Here is a 17,596-nt window from a genome sequence, read left to right as displayed (position 1 = left end):
ATATGAAAAAAAAACAGTACCAAAGTTACTTCCATAATGTACAACGATACTATATGGGAGTGTTAATATAGTCTTCGCCCCTTTCTTTTGCCGCGTGGCATTGCATGCTCCCTTCTCGGAACTAAAACTATTTCCACCACGACACAAACCGCCATTCGGCACAGACATGTCAATCCCGCTTGTTGTGATACTCTAGTGAAAGTTTTCAAGCAAGCGCCTTCAAGCTCCTCACTATCCAGCCACTATACGATTACTGTATATACTGTCTGCAGCATATACGGTCTCGTATGCGACAAAAGATTATGATATTATGGAGGGGTACAGAATATTACTTTCAGCCACATGTCATTACCTCTCCCTCCCACCCTCCCTCAACTTTTTAATTTCATGATGTGGGCCTACATGACACCATGAACCTACCACTAGGTCCATGATGACACCCACCACACACACAAATTCCTATAGAGCTATATAGTTCTGTGTTAACATTAGGGTTTGCTTACCACGAGTGCGGAAGCGGGGCAGAACTCTAAAAAGCACGTCTGTTTCGTTGATATAACGAGCTCGGTCAGGCCAGGGTCAAATGAGGAAGGTCGCCATTTTTTTCGGTTCCCGCCAACAAGTGGGAATAATTCTAGCCCCGCACGAAAGGAAATGAAATCAAGTCTGACTACACAATACTGTGATGCAAGCAAGCAGGGACCTTTCTCTTAAAATACACACAGCTTCACTCTCCTCAATGTATGGATGTAATTTGCTTCCGAATATACAAAAGAAGTAGACCACAGTGTTATAATTTAGTTGTATAATATAGCATCAATGGAGACATTATAGAAATATGAAAATGATAGACACATCTCAACACTTTTGAGGACTTAGAAAAAATAGATATAACCGGCCAAGCAAAAACCAGACAATGTTCAATCAATAAAAACAATATAGACCCAGATCCAATGTGGCCATGAGCAGTATTGGAATATTTCTATGCATTTTTGTGTAATTTATTTTCATAAACGAGTGGGATTATTCGTGAAAAAAGTTCTCAAAATTATTGTAAATGTTATTTTATGAGACTCTGCACTATATATTGACAGGGGACGATTGTTGCCGTTTTATTTTGGCGGCGTTAACTTTCAATACGCCTATCTGATAACAAATTTGGACAGCTGTACAAAACAGATTTTGGAGTTACAATGTGGGCTTGAAGTATAGGCCTGTTGCGGGTTGTTGAGTTGTAATGAGATGAACATGATGTTGATTCTGCTAATAAGAATGATAATAACAATAACAAACCATGACGAATTATAATGAATTATAATGGAAATGATGATGATGATGATGTTGATGATGATGAAAATAGTTTATTGATACTGCTCAAACAGATTTTCAACTAAAAAATAAAGAAAGGCTTTTCATCCAATGGAAACAACCTCAACTAAAACAACAGGTGTACAATTACCAAATAATGTTATCTATTTAATTTAACTAACCCCTATCTGATAAATCCATAGACATTGTAATTTTTTTTACTTCATTCCATTTAACAATTGAATTCACACCTTGTAATCCTGTGTAACTACATTCTTAAAATTTTTACTTGACATCCTAACTGTATAAATACCAATGACTCTGATAATAGTTTTCAGGCTGAGGATGAGGTGCGACACCTCGAAACATGTTCCGTTTATTAAAATGTTATGTACTATTCTTTATTTTTGTCTTTAATGATATACCATTTCGTCAGATAAGATGATAACAATGATATTCATTATTAAGTGATAATAGTATTAAATGGTACCAATCCTTACAATAATGTGAATATATTCCATCCAATGCTTTCCAGAATCGTCATGCAGCAAGTCAAGCTATGATTAAAGTGGTAACCCCTGCAACCTTGTTTAATCGAAATGTAATAGAAAATACCAAATACAACTTTGTCCATTGCTTTGCTTGTCAAATATTTTCCATTCTCTGTGCCCAGGACTCTGTGCATCTTTTTTTTTTGAGGGGGGGGGTGGAGCGGAGAGTTGATTTATATCCTATTATACCGCATCTAGTCGTGGCTAAGCCATGGGGCTGCTGACACAAAAGTATCTCCATAATTAAAGACAAGTTTTCACCGTGGGAAATGTCCATCTAGCTTATTCAACTCAACCGATTCACCCGGTTCACACATAATCTCACCACCAAAAGAGATTCTATCATTTTGCTTTGAAATAACGATAACTATGTATCAGAAGTGTCATTTAAAACGAAATCAATTTCATGGTAATCTTTTACCCGTGTTCACTCAGTCTTTTTAATTTCTGCAAGTATGTGAAAATTTAGATATGCAAATTTGTAACCATCAAAATTGGCTCTGCGTCCTCTGAAAATAATTTCGTCAAGAATGTGATATTTTGTACCAGAGAGCAATTCGTGGATGTATTATTTATTTATTTATATCTATTTATTTTGTTTTATTTATTTTATACTGCACGGTAGGCCTGTTCAGTTCTTAAAACTGCTTTACAAAGGCGCCCTGCAGTTTAAAATACAGTCAAGATAACTATAAAATATATCATAATATACATATATATTACACTCTAAAAACAAATCAGTTTAATAAAAATGACTGGTTAATAGGGTCAGCTGGGAGCAACTGTTATTCCAGTCATATTTGACTATTTTCTAGTCATATTTTACTAGAACAGAGTTATTTCTGACTAGAATATATGTCACAAATGTAAATATCAGTGATTGTCATATCAGTTGCTCCCAGTTGACTACTGGTCTAGTCAATTTGACTGATTTGTTTTAAGAGTGTATATTATATGTATATATATAATATATATTATTATATATTATATATATATATATATATATTCATTTATCTATATATAGGCTTAAGATTTCCAGATGCATTTCCAGATGCGATTAGTAGTGTTGGCATGTATGTAATATATACATATACCTTCTTAAACAAAACAATATAAACAAAAAATAAGTTGTCACATAATTAGGAGTCCTATATGCAAGACTTGCACATCATAGTCTATGTCAGATGTGACATTACCCACTTGATTTTCTAACGAGTCTGGCGCCTTCAAGAGATGTTCATTCTCAGCTGGTCTCAACAAAGTAATGGATTCGATCACTTCAAATCTACTCTCATTTGGGGGACTGAATGAAGGTCTTTGCATTTTGCATTTTAAATTGAGTCATATAAAGAACGTTGCCTCAGTCATGTAAAGCATTCCGAGAAAGAAAAAAAAGGTGGAAAGAGCAAGAAATATAGCTAAAATATTCAGCCTAACATTTGTGAAAATCATTGATGATGGTAGCAAATTAAGATTCTTTTTCAAGAATAAGCGTTATAAAGATGATCATTATCTACCACTTAACAACAATTGGGAGTTACTGGAAAAACATTATTAAGCCCAATAATGCATGGGCGGATGAGGACCTTTAAGTTTTGACTCTCCCCGATGGCAGAGCACGAGTTTCCAGATGTGCCTGGCCGCCATACGAACCCTAACGAAAATCCAATCTAATACTTTCTACCCATGCACACTCAGTTTCCAAACTTTTTTTCATTGGTGAGTCTGCATATAGCTAGAGAGAGAGACACTGGTGAGAGCGTAAATTGCTTTACACTGCACGCATTTCCTGTCGAGTCCGTGCTTGGGGCCGCAGCCGATCCGCCATTGAGCTAAACAACTCCTAAGTTTACCTAACTTTGCTTTTTACTCCTGCGAATACATTTTGATCATTTTCAAGTCATGTAAGTATTATCTGTTCAGAATGTTTTATCGAAATTAGCATTTGGTAGATTTTCGTGTACCCTACAAAGAGATAACTCTGATTCGCTCCATCATGCGCCGCACCTCACCGACTTGAAAGGTTTTTTTTCCCCCTCCATCAGCCAACCATGTTCAATACACGCGGTTTTCCTGTACTGTGTATTGCCAGAGCGCTGCGCGGCGGCTCCTCATTTATTGTGTACCGAGTGTGTGGCAGAGCTAGGTTTGCAGTCTTCTGTATGCGCTATGCTGAATAGGCATTTTAAACATCGATTTACTTCACGGCATGGCGTGACGGCAGGGCTTGTGATTTTCCCGACTGTTATTATCAGCCACTTCTCGCATTTCCGTTGAGATTATAGACGACCGAGCTATTTGTACGTATTTACTATTAATTTGTTTTTATATGCCATTTTTAAATGCCGATCGAGTGGTGTTTTGTTTCGTGATGATGAAGTTGGAAAAGTAGAGTGGCGATGAATTGCTGATTGTGTTTTGTGAACCGTGACCTTGGTTAATAAATTGGCGGATCCAACTAACTTTTAGGATTTTGTTCTTTCAGAATCTTCACACTTTGCTTGTATGAATAATGTATATTTCCCATTCAAAATGTAGTGGTTTGTGAGCTTTTGAAAAAGTATTCTCATGCGAGACAGCATATGTCTTTCGTCAATTATTAGATTGTCGGTCGTGATATTTAGCGAGGCAGAGTGGGTTAAATTGATACGGAATCGGATCTTAGGCGGCCTACTCTTTTGGCCTCGGGACACTTGCAAGCAGTTTTGTTGCAGTGTGTGTTTGTGTGTGCATGTGTAATAACACTTCTTCGGGTGCTGTGTGCGACTTTTAGATGCCTGCTCAACGCATTATCGAGTGAGTGTGTCTAAGCTCAATAAGATAACATGTAGGAACTTTTTGAGAAAACTTTGCGTGGTGTCGTCTGCGAAACTTGTAGAACCTATTAGGGGGTGTGTGTGTGTTGTGCTGTGTATTGTACATGCGGTTTGTGTGTGTATGATCAGGCGATGACGCCATGAGGCATGGGGTTTAAGAGTTTGCAGGGGTGCTATAATTTTGGGGTCATCTGGTTTATGGGAGTTGTGTTGAGGATGGTGACTATTGGGTTACAGTGTGTAGGAATTTGGGTTGATTGAATGTCAAATGCAAGCTCTAAGTAATTCTGTGTTGTATCTTTCTATTTTGATCTTATTGTGTTTCTTATGTTAACAAGGGCTAATTGTAACTAAGCAAATATCAATTCATGTTTTTCTGGTAGTATGATTTTTGGTGGGGAAGGGGTGGGGCATATAAGACATTCAATTTTTTTTAAGTTAATAAATTTTCTCATTTCTAATCAAACTGCAGGTCATAATTTTATTTCATGTTTTTTCATGTTTAATCTTCAATTATTCATTAATCATATTGTTAAAGCATTTTGTCTAGAAATGGGCATGTCTGATGACAAGTGATGCATGTTTTTTTTTTTTTTGCAGGGGGAACAAAAAGTTCAATTTCTCTTGTCAGGGGGGTAGAATTTCTGAGTGTCACTTAATAAAATAATTACAAATGTGTGAAAAGTATAGGATCTGTGAGGGAGTTGAAAAAAGAAGCAGATTACGATAATTGACACTGCTAAAAACATGGATTGCTTTCCAATAATTACTCTTCAAATTTAATGTTACAGTGCTCATTTATACATTGTATTCCACATTTTCTGTCTGGCATAATTGTCAAGAAATCCTTATTCTTAGTTGATATATGATCTGTGGTACATTGATCTGATCTTGTTCTACTTTTTATAAATGCAATTTATACAGAATTTTTAGAGTTATGCTTACATGTACATAATAAAATAAAAGGATTGAAGTTTTTAGTAAATATGATGACACATCACTTCTGTTTTAGTTGAAATGTAGGCCTAGTATAGATGAATATGTAAATCATTGTACTCAATTTGTTTGAGTTAGGCCTAACAAATTTTTGGAATATAAAGTGAATTGACTTTATTTCATTTTTCATAAAAACATACAAGTGTTATATGAGGAAATTATACAAATACACGGTTTAAAAGTAAGAACAACAATGAAAACAATTTATGGCAAATGAGGCGTAATAAAAAAGCAATATGCCTTATGGAGCGTAAACCCCAAAGTCATGAATATCATGGACTTTATTTAAATTCAATAATACAATTTGTTTGTTAAATTTAAATTTGAATTGATTTCCACAATCATAGCGCCTACAAAGAATTAAGAAGCAAAATAACAAAAATAAAAGAAATATAAGGGCATATTTAAAAAATGCTACAATCATTTGTGATTCAACTTTGAAAAAAACAGTCCAAAACCAAAGTGCTGTAGGCCTACTAGTCTACAGCTTGTATTTGTGCATTATGAGTATGCTCACTTACCTTCCCTGTACTGTAGAAGCGAGATAATAATTTCCCTCAAGACAACATGCATTCAGTAGTCATTGTCAAGCATGTCTTGTATTGGAGCATATGGACCTACAACAATTATGTTGTATAGTATAGGCCCATGATTGGGGTGATGTCATGAATTGATTACTCTTATAAGGAACTTCCTGTCTTTTATTGTTTGCTTTCAACTCATGCACTTGTTGGCCAGGTACATGCTTTTCTGTGGATTATTGTTATTTTTAGTTTAATTGTTTAATTAATCAACAGTAGTATGCATAGTGTAAGGAAGTTTGTATTATGAAAGAAAAAAAGAACCCTAATTTAGAATCATCCCGACATGCTGGTTGTTCATACTTGGTACCTTGTCCATAGTAATTGTGGACTGATGGAGGAAATTCATTAGGGGGACAGGTTTTCCCTAAAGTGGAATGATTTGGGCCAGAGATTCGGGGCTCCTTCTTTCCTTAAGCACCCCGAAATTAATGGCAAGCAATATCCAATCTAATAATTCAAAAAATAATATTCTACACGCTGCAGAATAATATTCGCATTTACCGGATAATAGTTCATTGCACACAAAGTAGCCCTTGAAATAAAAGAAATACCCCAAAAAATTCAGCAATTGCCCCAAGGTGGAAACAAAAAAGAGCCCCTAAAAATGACAAATTATTTCCTTACTGAGGAATCAGGATGTAGGGCCTATATGAAGATTCCTTGTAAGGGATCACAGTGACAAATAAATTGAAATTAAACATAATGCTGAATTTTGGAAGCTGCTTATAAAAATGAATAAAGGACTTTTAAACATGAAAACAATGAAAAAAGTAATGATGTCATCTATATGTATGATGCTCATATACAAGTGAGAATGTTTTATAAATATAAAAGTATTCAAGATTTATTCAGGAAGCACCTCGTTCAATTTGGAAGTACTCAAATGACTCAATTGCACAGTAGCAGTCTATAAACCGATGTCTACATGTACATGTAGACTCTCTCTGAAAACTTGTACAGTTTGTAGCTAACAAGATTGTTGCACCAAAACATTGCAAAGTTCAAACAGGTTAATGTTAAAGTCTACATTACACTGTATGATAATGATTTGGTAGAGGTAAAATAATTTATATCACAGCTAAGTATTTTTAAGGGAATTGCAACTTTCAGAGATAGAAAGCTGATTCTCTGATAGTGACTCCTTTATGTAATCCAGTCAAGAAATTGTAAGTCAAATCAATTTTAAAAACAATTCAGGGAATAAAAATAGTATTTATGATATTTATAGTGAAAGCAAGTTGATGTTACTACTTACTATGAAGCTAGTTACTGTAACTGATTATTTCCTAACATAAGCATTTAAATGACGGGAATCATAAAAGGGGACGTCCAAGATGAATTACATGTATTAGTCAAGAAATATCCCATTTTATGATATAAACCTTTTACTTTAATATTATGTTATGTAAATATGAAACACTTTCATATTTTCAAACATTTTCAAGAACACTAGTGATTTTTATTTTAGGATTTTTCAATTTTCATAGACTCTCCCTCCTTGAAAAGGTTAAATCCAGACTGCAATTATTACGTTATTTCCTGAAAAGGGCGATTTTTCTTCTTTCATTACACAGCAGGGAAATTTTAGTGACAATACCCTGATTGAAGGTATTTCCAGTTTTTTTCTTTTTTAAGATATACTAAATTATCAAAGCGAAGCAAGAGCAAACTATAGAATCATAATTGATAAAAATGAATTAATCAGACATTCATTGTAATCTTCTCTGCATTTCAAATTTTCTTTTGTTTTTGAGGAGCATCAATAAATAAAAAACAATATGCCTTAGAGCCCACTAATATTCAACCTTGAAATTTTGATAATTGTTGCATTTATTTGGTTTTGTTAACTCTCATTTCAAAGTCTAACAGAGATATCCTGACTTTCAAAATGTAGTCAATGATTGAATTGAAGTAGTCTAAAATACATTTATATGAAATCTTACTCTCTAAATGCATAAGAGCTATAAATCTGGAGACCTAATCACAACCCCCTCAGAGAGAGGCGAGGGACTAGTCATTTATTGAGTGGGATTTGTATCATTTTGAGAGTGCATTATAGCTCATTCTGCAGTGAAATGTGCATATTTTTTTTTTACATTTTCACTCCAGAAGGAGCTATAATCCACTACAAAAAGATGCAAATCCCGCTCCAAAATAACCGGTCCCTCGTCTCACTCCTGAGATCAATGTGATCATGGACCAGATTAGCTCTTTTGCATTTAGAGAGTATATAATCATAAAATCATTGATAACACAAATGAAACAAAACAAAAGCATGATAAGGACAATCATACATGTATGGGTTTTCAAGAAAATTATTTGTTTTGAGAAGAGAAAAATGCTCTTTCTATGTCTGATAAAAGCATGCATTTTCTATTCTATCAGTCTTTTTTTTGCTGCATTCAGAAAGCAAACAGTCAGTTGTTGAGTGCTTCTCAAACTCTTTTGTCATGCGGTCTTGGTGGAGTCGATCGACATTTACGCCAATTTACCATTTTGGTACCCATTCAATGCACGTACACAAAGGATTTTGAGATCTTTAACTGTACTTTGTATATATCTTCAGACTATGATTTTGTTCTCTTTTGAAGAGAATCAGTTTGAGATAATAATAGTTGCTGTTCCGTTAATGTACATACATGTGTACATCTATACACTGATATCATTTAAAAACTTGATACTAAACATCATCCATTAAAGGACAAGTCCACCCCAACAAAAACTTTACTTGAATAAAAAGAAAAAAATTCAACAAGCATAAACACTGAAAATTTCATCAAAATCGGATGTAAATTAAGAAAGTTATGTTATTTTTTAAAGTTTCGCTTCATTTCACAAAACAGTTATATGCACATCTCGTTCAGTATGCAAATGAGGGAACTGATGACATCACTCACTATTTCTTTTGTATTTTATTATATATGAAATATTCTGATTTTCTCGTCATTGTCATGTGAAATGAAGTTTCAATCCTCCCTGAACACGTGGAATTCCATTATTTTAACATTTTGTGCTTCAAGCAAGGAGGTCCTAATCATCAAATTTGTAAAAATTGAAATATTGTATATTCAAACAGTAAAAAACAAAAGAAATAGTGAGTGAGTGACATCATCGACTCTCTCATTTGGATGTAACTGGCTCGTTCAAATAACTATTTTGTTAAAAATAAGCGAAACTTTGAAATGTCATAACTTTCTTATTTTACATCTGATTTTGATGAAATTTTCAGCATTGTGCTTGTATGATTTTTCTTTATTGATTCAAATCAACATTTTTCTGAGGTGGACTTGACCTTTAAAAAAAAAAGTATCAGATTTGTCATAACTTTTTTCTTGCAGTTCCGAACAGGCCAACAATCGAAATATCTTAAGATGTACATCCTGTTTTCACAATTATATTTCATTTGGATTTTACTGTTCTTGTAAAATCTTATAGGAATTTTAAAGTTAATTGCCACTGAAGTTCTAATTCTGGCATTAATCAAGGTTTTTGTCCTAAGTCATATTCATGGTTATGTGATATTACCTTCATTAGTATTGACGCCCTTGTTGTATTTCCTATTTGCACTTTTTATTAACTGTGACAACTACATGTAGCTATTGATATCATCGTCAAGGCCAGATCCTCTAATGTAATTACAAAATATAGGTTTCTATCAGTTGATAATGGAGAGTGGAAAGGGATGTACATGGATTTCATGTCATTTTGAATAACACATACTTTCAGTTGTTTGCTCATGATTGATATTGTAATCCCCTCAACAAAAGTTCTGCAACTCAATTTTGAGGGATGATATATTTTTTGTAACGGAGGTGGAAAGGATGAAACTGGTATCATTGAAAAGTTCAAAGGGATGGTCCGGGCTGAAAATATTTATATCTAAATAGAGTAAAATTTACAGAGCAAAATGCCGAAAATTTCATCAAAATTGGATAACTAATAACGAAGTTATTGAATTTTAAAGTTTATCAATATTTTTTGAAAACAGTTACATGTATATACACATCATCATGAATATTCATTAGGTGGGCTGATGATGTCACATCCCCACTTTCCTTTTTCTTGTATTATTACATGAAATCATAAATGTTTCATTTTCCATACATGTGTAAATGATGTGTCTCCATTATGATGAAATCAGTTGCGGCGATAGATGCAACTTAATCAGTTGTCAATCCAATTTTTTAAGTTCTTGTTAGAAAAATTTTGAATAAACCTAATTTCATATAAAAAAAATACAAAAGAACAAGTGGGGATATGACATCATCAGCCCACCTAATGAATATTCATAAAGACATGCCTAGAACTGTTTCACTGGAATAAGGAAAATCTTTGAAATTCAATAACTTTATTTGTTATCCGATTTTGATCAAATTTTCAGCATTTTGCTCTGTGAATTTTACTCTATTTATTGAGATAAAATATTTCAAGCCTGGACCATCCCTTTAATTATTACTCTTTAGGTCAATTCCATTGTGACTTATGGGACATTTGATACTTTTTTCCACATTACTGAGGTGCATATCTGAAATAATAGCTGCACAAACATGGATTTACTTTATTAAACTGTAAGAAGAATACTGAAACTTACTATATACAAAAATGTATGCTTTCAGCTTGGTTGCATAGGGTGCTATATCGTCAGAAATGTCATTGTGACTTATGGGACGTCGATGGACCACACAAATTGAGCTCTTTTGTTCAAAGTGCCATATCTATCTCAGTTTTATGGCAATGTTTTTAGATTTGGGCTTGGAGATTTACCAGTGATAGTGCTCACTAACAGTACTTGAATTGGACTTGATTCATTTCATTTGTTTCAGTAGTTGTGTGCAATCGTGTGTGACTTATGGGACAAGTGAATGTGACTGATGGGACCCTATCTCTTTTCATGGAATTTACATTTCCTCTCGATGACTTTTTAAGTCAAACTTAATTTCAGCATGAATAAATATTCCCTAATAAGATGACACCTTTAATAATTCATGCCATTGTGTCAGAAATAAATTCAACAAAGGGCAGAAACATCTTTTCATGCACTTCATTATATAAAGGGAACATTAACCAAAAAAAAGCTTCCTAACTTGTCATCAAGTTTTAAGAACTGTAATCAAATAAGTACAAAATAATCAATAAACAATTACAATCATAAATAATTAGCAAACAGATGAAAAATGAACAATTAGAAAGAATGTACACACTTTCCATTGTGACTGATGGGACATAATGATAGGACATATTTGTTACAGATAGGGCAAATAAATGTTGCTTTTCTCTATCTGTCTCGTACAGTATGGTAAGAAAATGACCTTTACCGTGTATACATGTAAGAAAATTAAGACATTAATGCTGCCATGAAGTATATCAATATTCTTGTTAATATATTCTCTTTTGTGTCAAATGCTGATATTTTTCATTAGTTGTTGATGTTAAAATTTTGGCATAAATTCTTTTAAAAAAATTATTAACTGGACTGTCTAGAAAACAGTTGCAATCGATTTCTACTATCTTAACTGCATGTACATGTACATGTATACTTGTATAGTAAAAAGTGTATTCATTTTACATGGAAGATTTTACCATTGTCTGTGCAAAAAATATGAAAATAATTGATTTTCATGAAATATCCAAGATGGCCGCCAAAAATTGCCAATTTGGAACCCCATGGGACAGGATTTGACAAAGGGAACATCAAGATTCATTAACTATACACTTCAGGCAATACAAAAAATGTTGGTTAAAAAATATATCATGGGGGTGCACCCTATCACAACTTCTTTTTTGCCAGCTGCCTGGGTTGATATGCCATCTCTTTCATAGAAATTCTGAATGTCTGTAAGGACATCATCATTTATAGAGTACCAAAGTGATGATGTCAGTTGTCATGGTGTAATGGCAGCCTGGTTCTAAACAAAATAACCTGGGGCCATTTCATAAAGCTGTTGTAAGAACTTTAAAAATGACTAGTGATCCTTTCTTATATGCTAAAACATTGCCAATTTATGATGACATTTACCACAAGGATCATCCGTCGTTCTTAAAGTCGCTCTTAAGTTACGAAAAGCTTTATGAACCAGTGCCCTTTTACGACTCAGAATGATGGTAACAACCAGGGACAACACACATCACCATTTTTGCAAATACAAATGTGTAAGACGATCATGCAGCTGCGACTAGGTTTAGAACCGGCCGATTCGATGTTCATGACATTGTGACATCACACTTCGGTCCTCTTTAAATGCGCATGTTCCTTTCTATTGGCAGGCGGCAGGAATGATTCTGAGAAAACTTGATTGCAAGCTTCTGAACAATTTTTTGGCATTTACAGGGGCTTTAATAGCTCTGCTCATGGTAGCCTTAAATGCATCTGAGGACTGGTGCTCTTATTTTGACAGGATCCAGAGGGTCGCTCAACTACAAAATTTGTGACTGATGGGACATTGACATAGGTTAATAATAGTTTCCATGGAACTACATGTATATACCAAGTTCACATCATATGTAAAACAGTGGATGCATACTCCAAGGGGACAAGAAAACCAAGAGAGTGATCTGGACCTAAAAAAAATGAATAAAAGCTAGGGTGAAACAAACCCAATTTACCTGCACTCAGCTTTGCAATTTAGCGATCATATTCAGTTTTCTCCTTCTTTCTGGACTGGGCACACAATGCAAACTTTTTTTTTGTTCAATGCACTGCCTATGATATTCAGACTGTTTTTTCTGACAGTCAGCATACTGTTCTCCAGCTTTTAAGCATTCTTGTCTCTCTCTTTGCTGTCATGGACAGCTTTAAGGTGGCATGGTTTACGAACTGTATATGTGACTTATGGGACATGTGACTTATGGGACTTAAATGTAGGTCCCCCCAGTATAGCTATTTCAAGTCCAATACAGATGCAGCTGGCTATGTTGATGCAAGCATGTACTATGGTAGATAAAAAAGTCCAATACTTGTCTCCAGGAGTCTATGGCAGCATATGAGGGAAACTTATTGCTCAAAACTGTGACTTATGGGACATCAAACATACACACCTTGAAATGTATTTTGTGCCTCACAGTTTCACTGCAGCGTGTAAAACAACACAGCTAATGGTAAATTATTGCTAGGAGGTCACATGGACAGTGGAATTTTTCATCAGCACCCTTTGCTTGCCAGGAGCCAGGGATGGGTGAAAGTTGTACACTTTCTATGAAATCTCAGTACCAAAATGCAACAGAGTGCACATTGCGTATTTTATGAATGAATGAGGGTATAGTAAATATAAGTATGTTTTTGTAAACCTTAAACTGTATACTTATAAACAGTATAAACAAAATTGCTCAGAAAAGAAATTTTTGAAAATGGAAAAATGCAACATTTGGCTGGAATTGACCTAAACCATGATGTGCCATCTGCTGTGATTATGTAATCATGGAATGTGCAGTTACCCTGGGAAAATAGGGAAAAGTCAGAAGTGGAATGTTGCAAAATACATTGTTTTCCAACCAGAGTCTCCATTTCTATTGAATTTTGACCATGTAAGCAGGTGAATATATTGCAAAAGTGTATGTGGTGAATGGTGTATTTTTAATTAATGAAACCAAATTTGAAACTAACATCTCATCTTTTTTTTTAAATTCAACACCCTAAAACTTTTTGAAATGACAAGGTTCAACATTATTCCAAACACATTCAATCCATTGCGCAAATGAGAATACACAATGTGTGGACTTTCAGGCATCAATGGAGCAACATCGTTCAAACTCGGTCCATTCTCGAAGCGATTGGAAATTTGCTATTGTATATGTAAAAAACAAATATTGCAATATTTCATTTTTTACATTGCTGCGTATTTATCATGTCTGCGCATTCCATGATAACATTAGCATTACAAATGACACATGATTGTAAAGAGGGATATCCATGCCTTCCAATATGATACCACTTTTACATATAAAGTATGTCACAATAGAAATGTATTACTGCTCAAACTTATCTGAGCTGTAGAATTTTTTTTGAAGGGCTTAGTTTTATTTTCTCTCAAGAACACAACTAGGGGATTCTGAATTTTACAAATAAGATAAACCTCTATTCTGTTTCAGCAATAGAAAAAGATTATAAAGCCTCAAGCTCCATACACTTTCAAGCACAGTACTTTGATAAGAGCAGACAATTCTGAAGCAGAGCAAAAGCCCAGCCTGTTTCATTAGTTCTGTTTTGTTTCCCTCTTGCCTTCTTGCTGGAAAAAAGGAGAAAAAGAGAGGGAGAGAGAGAAAAAAATGAGGCATTGAGTGATCTTTTGACCTCAGCTTGGCTTGGAGCTGCATCAACCAGTGTGCTTGTGATCTGTGCAATCTGATTGGTTGATTGTCTCTGGGTGAGCGGTAGGATGAGCGCTTTATGTACCTCCCTGGATGGGTGAGGTCATCGCTGTCCCCCTGGATGCCCTTCCACTCAAGACTCTTTGCTGCTGTGGAAGCCTCTGAACCTCTCCGGGCTGGCCTACCCAGGGAATAACTATTGCACACATCATGCTGCAGGCTTTCGCATTGCTTAAAAAACAAAATGACTTGTCAGAAGAGGAATTTAAAAAAATGTACAAATAACAGATACATGTACACTGCTGTATTGGGTTGAGAGCCCTCCAGCAATTCCAGATAATGACAAAGAATGAGTAACTGTACCAACAATTCTAGTCAATCTGTACATTCATACTTCAGCAGTATCTGAAAAGAAAAACCACTCCATTTTACATTAATTCATTGACCCTCTCCCTTGCTATCTCCCTCTCTCCTTCTCTCTCTTTGTGACTGTTGTTCACTTTTTTGCCTTTACATGTATATTTTTTTCTATCTATCTCTATTGGCTTGTATCTGCTTGTTTTTGCCTTGTCTTTCCCTCTCTCCCCTTCTTTATCTTTCTACATACCTTCCTTTACCCAATGCCCCTCTTTGCTCTCCTTTTCTAATCTCTCCCCCTCTCTCTAATTCTCTCTTGCCCTTTTTTGGTCTTTGGTTCTTTCCGTCCTAATTCGTTTTACCTTGTATTTTTCATTTCTCTTCCTTTTTTCTTCTTTTCACCCAATTTTTACCCTTTTCGTACATGTACCTCTTCCTCTTTTACTTTCAATACACTCTTACTATAGGATATGCTTTCCACATTTGTCTCCATGACATTTGAAGGAAACCAGCTAAGTATTTAGGAAAATGACTTGCATCAACATTGCTAAATCAAATTTAACTTAAGCTGCATATGTTAAAGGGGGATGTACATGTAGTTAGTTCAGATATTGATGTGAATGAGCAGAATAGTAATTAGGCCTATTGAAATCAAGAAAAACAAATAACTTAATAATATTGTTGGCCAACTTTTCATAATATACAATGCTCTTGGTCAACAACATGAGATTAAATTTCTTTTCAGATATCAGTTTTCTGCTGTGTGTCTCAGTTCATTATGTAATCATGGAGCTATCTTATACCCCTTTCATAAACCCAATTATGCGGCTAATAGCAGCATAATTTGGTCGTAAAATTGGAGGAGGACCAGAGTTATCCGCATTATTTTGATGCTGCTATTATCCGCATAATAGCAGCATCGGGACAAGATTTTGAGTTTATGAATGCATTTCCAAATAATGCGGATAATTGCCATGATGCGGTCACAAGGTCACCCTTTTCCAACACAACCGCATCGGAGGGGGCGTGTCCAGTTGTCATGACGATTATCCGCCTTTTTCAGGACGGGCGCTCGTAAAAATAATGCTGCTTACTTTTGGAGTTTGTGAACGCAATTTTTATTGAATTATCCGCATTACTCTTAGGTGGCTAATTGGAGGATAGGTTTATGAAAAGGGTATAAAGCTCCATGATCTATTACAGGCCTACACTTCTTTATGTTTCAGGAAGCAATCATGTGTGAATTGAGATAAAATATAAAGAAATAAAACATGCACCGACACATTGGCTTCATTTTTAAACTACATTTTAATACATGTAGAGCTTAAACTTAAAGTACATTTTATTCACAGCAAAAGCAATTAGTCAAGCTCAAAAATGCTCTACCTCTTTGTGCATTAATCTCATTTACCATTATTCTACCTTTTTAATGTATATCTGTAAACTACATGTACTTGAAAATTAGTGCATTTTACTGTGCACATTGTAACAGGCTGACAGTTCATGTGCATTTGCAGCATGCTTTTAAAGGTATAGGCTAGTAGAGGGTTATAAATACCATAAATGGACGATGTCAATTTATAACCCTTTATCTGATTTAATCAATGATAAAGCCTATTCAACCATTGTAAACAATATGCATTAGCCTGTCCATGCGTGTGTGTGGCTCAATGCCCTTTGTGTATACAATTGATACTGCTATCATTTTGTGAGTTGTGAACTTGTAATATGCTATAAATTTTATTTTTGTTTAGTAGTTATTTTTCCTTTCCTCTTAAAATAAGAAAAGGTATTTCAATATCTTGTATCTTGTGATTAAGATGCATCATGCAAGATGTATGCACATATATAGCCTTTTGGTTGTGCATGCTTTTTAAGTCACACTGATAGTGATAAGGCACTATAAATCACTGAGGAAATAAAAATAACAACTTGCGTCAGAAGTTTCTTAGATTCAAGAAAAGTTGAGGCAATTCGCAAAATGAAACAGTCATTCCGGCGTGTTGGGTTGCATGTCGTCGTCGTTGTTGTGAGGCAAGCATTTCAGAGTTATTCTGCAAATCCCAGGCTTGTTATTGCTCGATCTAAATTACCGGTTTCCTGTTCCCCTAAACTGTGTTATTACCCCAAGAGAGGACACGAAGCTCTATTACCGTTGTCCTGCCTTCTTTGCCTCTCCCTCGATCATATAACACAGACATCCGAGTACTGAAAGTTTGGGTAAAGCTTTTTTCAACACAGGCGCACACTGCTACATGCATCTGTATATGTGGTACTGCTAGGGAAGTGAACTTCCCACATTGCATCCAAGTGCAGGAAGTACAATGTTAATTCAAGTGACAACTTGTGTGCATGTTTCCTTTTTTTGCAGACAGTTTTGCAGAAAGAAAAAAAAACAGATGGTTGGAAAATTTGCCTTTTTGGGCAGCTAGGCTTTTTACCTCTGTACTGAATGTATTTTCTATTTATTGTTCATCTTTAATGGACTTCTATCTTGTTTGAAGCGGACTAAGAGATCATGCTAATCATTAGTTTGATATTGTAGGCCTATCATTTAAGATAAGGAGCTTTATATTTTTCAATCCCTCTCCCCCTCCCCCAAAATTATGAATGAAATGCAAATGAATGCTATTTTTAATGAAATTGTGCAGCTTTGATATGAAGAAATTATTTCAACCTT

General features: G+C 34.8%; 1 protein-coding gene across 4 annotated transcripts in view; it reads left to right on the top strand.

Annotated features, from left to right (window-relative positions):
• The first annotated feature begins 3,557 nt into the window (after positions 1 to 3,557).
• The window catches only part of LOC121425696, a 37,749-nt gene continuing 23,710 nt past the window's right edge, over positions 3,558 to 17,596 (top strand). The window contains exon 1 of one of the 4 annotated variants that reach the window (XM_041621863.1): positions 3,558 to 3,763. The gene's annotated coding sequence lies outside the window, so the exon portion shown is untranslated. Of the gene's footprint in view, positions 3,764 to 3,818; positions 4,160 to 4,217; positions 4,656 to 17,596 lie in introns of those variants that run through there. The other 3 variants (XM_041621866.1, XM_041621864.1, XM_041621865.1) reach the window with 3 other exon arrangements.

This window comes from Lytechinus variegatus, chromosome 12 (genome assembly GCF_018143015.1).
Source record: "Lytechinus variegatus isolate NC3 chromosome 12, Lvar_3.0, whole genome shotgun sequence".
Classification (NCBI taxonomy): Eukaryota; Metazoa; Echinodermata; class Echinoidea; order Temnopleuroida; family Toxopneustidae; genus Lytechinus; species Lytechinus variegatus.
The sequence above is the reverse complement of the archived record's forward strand: the minus strand, read 5'-3'. Positions and strand labels throughout refer to the sequence as shown.